Source organism: Tarenaya hassleriana, unplaced genomic scaffold, assembly GCF_000463585.1.
Source record: "Tarenaya hassleriana unplaced genomic scaffold, ASM46358v1 Cleome6, whole genome shotgun sequence".
In the NCBI taxonomy this organism is placed as follows: domain Eukaryota; kingdom Viridiplantae; phylum Streptophyta; class Magnoliopsida; order Brassicales; family Cleomaceae; genus Tarenaya; species Tarenaya hassleriana.
Genome location: NW_010968505.1, coordinates 1,784,715 through 1,792,888, shown reverse-complemented (window position 1 = coordinate 1,792,888; position 8,174 = coordinate 1,784,715).

Sequence of the window (8,174 nt, the reverse complement as noted above, 5' to 3'; positions counted from 1 at the left end):
GATTCGTTCTGACTCGACCGAGTCAGAGTTCTGACTCGGACCGAGTCAATACTCGGAAAAGATTAGGGTTTCTAACTTATAAGGAAGTGTTGGACACCGTCCTAAGAGTAGAACTCACTTTCAGAACCCTAAGACAGAAGATTCGTTCTGACTCGACCGAGTCAGAGTTCTGACTCGGACCGAGTCAATACTCGGAAAAGATTAGGGTTTCTAACTTATAAGGAAGTGTTGGACACCGTCCTAAGAGTAGAACTCACTTTCAGAACCCTAAGACAGAACAAAAACTCAGAAGAAATCGTTTCTTTAATAGTTCTAGCTCCCGGGATTAGATCCCACTTCATATACTTCACAGATCCTAGCAGATCGGTTCCAAAAAGCGTTTGGAATCCTTCCCGTCAGTGTGATACGTGTAGAGGGACTGTAACTTCAGTCCTAGGTGATTAAACAGGCCCCGGATCGACTCCTACTTCCGTTTCTTTAGGAAAGAGATAAGTACTCGATTCCCACGGTGATATACACGGTCTGTTCGGGTTTTGCAGGTTTGGTTGCGTGTGACGTTTGACTAGGTTTAGATTTTTTCTTCCGCTGCATGAAACCTAGAAACCAAACCCTAGATCGATGAGATCGCATGCTAGGAACCCGTAGCGAAACCCAACAGTGGTATCAGAGCCTGGTTCTCTGTATATCGCCGTGCTTGTTGCTTGCCTACATGATTTTAATGGTTAAAATTGCATGATAGGCTGGATCTATGCATGTTTAATAATATTATGAATGTTATTTGATGCATGGATGAGTTTTAGGAAGTAGACGGCTTGATGGCGCATCGAAATAGGGTGAAACCCTAATTTTCGTAGCCTGAAAGTGTCTCCCAGAGTTTTGACTCGGACAGAGTCAGAGTTTTGACTCGACCGAGTCAGAACGACAGAGTCATAACGACAGATCAGAGTTTTGACTCGGACAGAGTCAGAGTTTTGACTCGACCGAGTCAGAACGAACCAAAATTGAACAGACTCGGCCTCACAGACTTCTGACTCGGACCGAGCCAGTTTTGACTCGGACAGAGTCAGTACAGAAAGTTGTCCAGTTGACAAGTTTTGGTTCAGATTGATCTGTAGATGATTTCGGCTTCTGACTCGGACCAAGTCAAGTGTTGACTCAGACCGAGTCAGTTTATTAGACTTTGTTAGATGCAATTGTTGCATCGTTTCAAGTGTCTGAGCGAGATTCTGATTCTACCGATCTGATCGGAACAGCTGGATTGAACTGACTTGAATTCAGTCAAGATTTCATTGTGTTCAAGTCACATATACCTCATGAAATCTCAAGCTATTACCGCCCATTAGTAGAGCAACTGTCAAGGCCTCGATCGTCATGGTTACGGGTCATGCCCTAGCTGAGCGTACCTGATTATCTTGGTGAGGCGGTATGGAGAAATCGTGATTCTCATAGCTCGAATATGGTTGAGCTTGAATTGGGTTATCAAGTCGGACTTGGACCTAATGGTAAGGATGGGATGAGGAACATGCAGTGATAGCGTATCACTATCCCATACACATCTAGGAATCACATAGGATGTGATTGACAATGTGTTGTCTACCTAAATAGCATGTTTTTGAGCGTCATGCCCTAGCTGACTCAAAAGAATGTGAAATATGGATCCTAGCTAACTTGGAAACTCATTGAGGGTGTTTTTCTTAGTGGGAGCCTGTCATATTGCATCTATTATCTGTGTTAGTATGTGTACTAAGCGACTTGCATGTTTTTCTGTCTGTTTGTTTGTCTTTTTCTGTAGAATATATCTGTTGCAGGAATCTGGTTAATCTCACCATGCGATCTATCCTTATGAAGGATAAGCCTCTAACCAAGGCTTCTGGATCGATCATTGATGCTTATTGGAAGCATCAAGATGATGATCTGGACGTGTCCAGCTTGATGCTTGGAAAGATGACTTCGGAATTGCGTAAGCAATTAGAGGACATGGACAATTCATTGATAGTTGATCAGTTGAATGTGTCATTCCAAGAGAAAGCTGGGAGCCAAAGGAAAAATGATATGGTGGTTGTTGGAAAGAGTACCAACAAAAGGAAGCGTTCCAAAGGTAAAGGCAAAAGGAAATTGACAAGTGTTGTCACTAAGCCTAAACCCAAACCCAAGAAGGAAGAGTGTTATTTCTGTCACGCCATTGGGCATTGGTATAGAGATTGCAGACTCTACCTGGAAGATCAAAGGAAGAAGAAGCTTGCAGAAGCTTCAACTTCCGGTATCTTCATTATAGAGGCCAACTTGTGTACTTCTTCTTCATGGGTATTAGATACCGGATGTGCCTCACACATTTGTGGAAATGTGCAAGGACTTCGAGGAAGTAGACAATTGGCAAAGGGAGAAGTAGATCTCCGTGTCGGGAACGGAGCAAGAACATTATATCGATTTCATGTTTAGACTCGGATGGTTTCAGATTTGTTATTGAGAACAAATGTTTGTCCATTTATAGAGGCGATTTATTCTATGGTAAGGGTTACCAGTTTAATGGTCTTTATGTTTTGGAAGATGAACCATCAAGATACAGGTCGATCTATAACATTAGTACCAAGCGGTTTAAACCAAACGACTTAAACCCGACCTATCTCTGACATTGTCGGCTTGGCCACATCAATGAGAAACACATTGCGAAGCTTCATTCTGATGGACTTCTTGATTCTTGTGATTATGAATCAATCGAATCATGCGATTCCTGTTTGATGGGCAAGATGACAAAATCTCCTTTTACTAGAAAAGGAGAACGGGCTACGGAGTTGCTAGAACTCATACATAGTGATGTGTGCGGTCCTATGAGCTCGCCCGCTAGAGGAGGTTATCTGTATTTTGTTACGTTTACTGATGATTTCAGTAGGTACGGTTATGTCTACTTGATGAGACATAAGTCTGAAACGCTTGAATTGTTCAAGATTTTCAGAAACGAGGTACAGAACCAACTTGGCAAGACGATCAAGTTGCTTCGATCTGATCGAGGTGGCGAGTATATGAGCCAAGAGTTCACTGACTATCTGACAGATTGTGGGATTGTCTCACAGCTGACTCCACCTGGAACGCCACAATGGAATGGCGTTTCCGAGAGGAGGAACCGGACCTTATTGGATATGGTACGGTCTATGATAAGTCAGGTCGATCTTCCTAAATCTTTATGGGGATATGCTTTGGAAACGGCAGCGCTTATACTGAAAAACTGTCCAATAAAGTCGGTTCAGAAGACTCCATATGAGATATGGACTAGAAAGCATCCCAGGTTAGCATTTATGAAGATTTGAGGATGCGACGTTTACGTGAAACGTCTGGCTTCTGATAAGCTATCCGCCAAATCTGATAAATGCGTATTTGTGGGTTACTCTAAGGAAACTAAAGGGTACTGGTTCTACAACCATCTGAGAACAAAGTGTTTGTTGCTCGGAATGGATCATTCTTGGAGAGAGAGTTCATCTCCAAGAGAGTTAGTGGGAGTAGAATAGATCTCGAAGAAGTTCGAGAACCACAAATAGTCGACGAACCGAGTGAACAGGGTGAATCGGTTCAACCTGTGTCATAAGTTGTTGAGACAACACCTCCTAGTGAACCTCAGAGATCTGGTAGAATTCGCCAAGAGCCTACAAGATATGGTTTTCTTGTGACTGGAAACGACGAACTCATATTGTTAGAACATGACGAGTCTACGTCATATTCAGAGGCTGAGGCGAGTTCCGATTCCAGTTCGAGAACCACAAATAGTCGAGGAACCGAGTGAACAGGGCGAATCAGTTCAACCTGTGTCACAAGTTGTTGAGACAGCACCTCCTAGTGAACCTCGGAGATCTGGTAGAATTCGCCAAGAGCCTACAAGATATGGTTTTCTTGTGACTGGAAACGATGAACTCATGTTGTTAGAACATGACGAGCCTACGTCGTATTCAGAGGCTGTGGCGAGTTCCGATTCCGAGAAATGGCACCAGGCCATGGAGTCTGAGATGCAGTCCATGTACGACAACAAAGTATGGACTTTGGTCGACTCATTCGATGGTATTAAGACCATTGGATGTAAGTGGGTTTTCAAGAAGAAAACCGACATGGATGGCATCGTGCATACCTATAAGGCACGACTCGTAGCGAAAGGGTTTCGGCAGCTTCATGGTATCGACTATGATGAAACCTTTTCACCAGTTGTGATGCTTAAATCCATACGGATTCTGCTGGCCATAGCTGCGTATTATGACTATGAGATATGGCATATGGACGTCAAGACCGCATTCCTTAACGGGAATTTGCTCGAGGATGTGTACATGACACAACCCGAGGGTTTTGTCGATCCTAAGAGTCCGAGGAAGGTGTGTAAGCTTCAGAGATCCATTTATGGACTGAAGCAGGCTTCGAGGAGCTGGAATCTTCGATTTGACGAGGCAGTCAAAATGTTTGGCTTCCTGCAAAACGAAGATGAGCCATGTGTTTACAAGAAGGTCAGTGGGAGCGCAGTGGTCTTCCTTGTGCTTTATGTAGATGATATATTGCTCATCGGAAATGACATTCCTACCTTGCAAGGAGTAAAATCCTGGCTAGGATCAGTCTTTTCGATGAAGGACTTAGGAGAAGCCGCCTATATTCTAGGAATCAAGATCTATAGAGATAGATCGAGAAGGCTTCTTGGTCTAAGTCAGAGTACATACATTGACAAGGTCTTGAATCGGTTCAAGATGCAAGACTCGAAGAGGGGTGCCTTGCCAATGGGACATGACGTTGCTCTTAGCAAGACTCAGTGTCCAAAGACATAGGATGAGCAAGAGCGCATGAGTAGGTTTCCATATGCCTCGGCAATTGGATCCATCATGTACGCCATGTTGTGTACTCGCCCAGATGTATCATATGCATTAAGCATGACTAGTAGATATCAGTCTACACCAGGTGGGGCTCACTGGATTGTGGTCAAGAACATCCTTAAGTACTTGAGAAGGACTAAGGATTTGTTCTTGGTGTATGGCGGATTGGAAGACGAGCTCGCTATAAGTGGTTATACCGATGCTAGTTTTCAAACCGACAGAGATGACTTTAGATCGCAGTCAGGTTATGTTTTATGCCTGAACGGTGGGGTTATCAGTTGAAAGAGTTCCAAACAGCCAACCGTGGCAGATTCGACTACAGAAGCCGAGTACATAGCAGCATCGGATGCAGCTAAGGAAGCTGTTTGTATCAGGAAATTCGTGGGAGACCTGGGCGTTGTTCCTAGCATTGCAGATCCCATTGAGTTGTATTGTGATAACAATGGTGCGATTGCGCAAGCTAAGGAACCCCGGTCACACCAGAGATCCAAACACATACTTAGGCGATTTCACTTAAATCAGAGAAATCATTGACAGAGGAGACGTGAAAATAAGCAGAGTGTCGACAGATGATAATATTGCCGACCCATTGACGAAGCCTCTCCCTTCGTCAAAACATGATGGTCATGTTAAGGGTATGGGGATTAGATGCTTGTAGGATAGATCATAGAGCATAGTGGGAGATTGTTGGTTGTAATGCTCTAGGATGATCCGTGATATGATATTTTGACTTTGTATTGATTCATTGATTTATGAATGCATTACATTCCTGTTATATGATTGGCATGTTTGTTATATTTCGGTATCCTTGAATCATTATAGAATGATTCTAAACACCCTGGTCAGTTATCATTGTGGGAACAATGATGAATTAAGACTAGCATGAGGTGTGATCGATGCATTGGATGCATATCACAATCATGGGTACTCGTTGTGAACGAGTGATTGGTTGACCCGCATGAGATTGTCACATGGACAGAGTTATGACTTGAATCTCTTACAACGGTTTGTTCTTGGATCCTCAGACTGATAGCTCGGATTTTATCTGGATTTTATACGAGTATGCCTTTGGTTTCTAAACGGTTTCCACGCATTCTTAGGCATTTTTAGAGCTATTCTAGGGTTTCGGGACTATTTCTTGACTTTGGCAGGACCCCGAGGGCATAACGCACAAATTCGGTGAGAATTGGAGAAAACAGTCCATCTGGTCCGCCCCTGACCAATCCTTGTCCGGCGGACCAGGAGACTGCCACAAGTTCGCTCAGCGCTGAGCCAAGCCCGCTGACCAGACGAAAATGAAGACCTGGTCCAGGGCTGACCAGTTCTGGTCAGCCGGACCAGGAATGTTCCGTGCTCAGCCAGTCTGCCGAACCGAAGAGGACCTGACCAGACCCGAAGCGCAGCTGGTCCGGAGCTGACCAGAGTTGGTCAGCCGGACCAGTATTTCTCTGCCTCTGCCCAGTTAGCCGCTCGCCTGCCCCGGTCCGCCGAACCCAACCCACTGAAGACCTGGTCCGGAGCTGACCAATATTGGTCAGCCGGACCAGGACCACTTTGCGTCGCGTTCTCCTTCTTCATTTACTCCCGGTCCGCCGGACCAACACTGGTCCGGCTGACCGTGTAACCTGGAGCTTAATTAAGTCCGATTTTTCGGACTTTTAGAGGAGAGCTCGATTTGGGAAAGCAAAGAAGGCGATTTTCTCTCCTCCAAAAGACCTAGGGCCGAATTCTTGAGGGAGGAACAAGGAGATTTGCTTTGGATTGAAGATTGAAGACATCATTGAGCATCTCTTTCCCCTTTCTCTCTCTATGCTTCATCTTGTTGATTTTGTGTTTATGAACAAGATGTGTGAGTAGTTTCTTGTTGTGGGATGAGGGATTAGCCCTCATGTAAGGATGCTTGTATTAACCTTTGGACCCAAGATTGTGTCTTGTTTATGCTTTAAAACTCTTGCAATGAATGAAATTTTGTTCTTCATGATTATCTCTCATCTCTCTTGAATGAATGTTTAGGGAAACCTAGGATTTGTTGAATTGAGTGATGAAATTGTTTGGGTTTGATTGCTAGAGTTTAATGAATGGTGTTTAATGCTTCCCATTGGATGAAAATCTTATGGGTAGAATTTATGATTGAGAATTTCATGGAGAAATGGATTCTTAATTCTTGGTGCATTCATTGAAATGGGTTGAGATTGAATGCGAAGAAATTCGGTTCGATTCGATCTAGGATCGTGACAAGGGAATTTAATGTATTCGAAAATTTCACTCTAAGCCACGAAATTGGATAGAATACTCTCTTGGATAGCGGGTTTTCGGTTTGAGAGAACCGAACCCGACCTTAGTCTTGGAATCTCTCACTTTACGGCATCCTTGCATGATCGGTGAAACCCGATTCCCATAACCTTTCCCATCGATTATCTCCTCTTGAATTATTGCTTACTTTGATTTTATTTCTCTCATTTAATTTTCTACAACTTTCAAAACCATAAAAACAATTCTCCAACTTTATTTTTACCATTTTTCTAGTTTTAGTCGATTCCTACCTTAACCGCTTAAGTCCTTGTGTTCGACCCTGGTACTACGACATCCGTATACTTGCGGATTAGTTGTGTTTCGGGTTACAAATTTAAGACTCGTCATGCAAGTGATCAAGTTTTTGGCGCCGTTGCCGGGGACTTTTTACGGTTTCCATAGCTAAGATAGATTGACTCTAGGTTAGTCTTTTCGGAGTCTTTGATTTTTTTCGGTTTGATTTTTTGTGTGTTTGTTCACTTCCTTTTTCTTTGTGTGTTTGTGTGATTTTTATTTTTCTCTTGAGTCAATTTTTCCTTATTTCTTTTATTTCTTGATTTTTCTGTTTATTATTTTTGTTGTTTGTATTTCCCTGGACTTTTCTGAACTTGTTCTGGATTTTTCTGGACCTCTCTGGACATTTTCAGAATTCCCTGGACTTTTTCGGAGTTATTCTGGACATTTCCTGGACTTTTCTGAATTTTTCTGGATTTTTCCCGATTTTCCTGGACTTTTCCGGGTTCGTTCTGGACTTTATCGGGTGTCTCTCCCTACTCTCTGCCTTTTTATTCACTTCGATTCACCTTCTCTGCCTTTATCTGAACTTTTATTTTTGCAGGTTCTCTTAGTGCATGAGCAGACGTCCCACTCAAAGAGAACTCGACCCAGATTTTGAGCTTGTCTTTGACCCGGGCATAGACAGAACAGAAAGGGAAATCCGCAGAAAACGAAGAGAGGACATAATGGCAGAAGAGGCAGCAAGGGGTGAAGCACAGCCAAGAGAGCATGTCCGAGCTAATTTGCAGACTTTTGGGATGTACACGA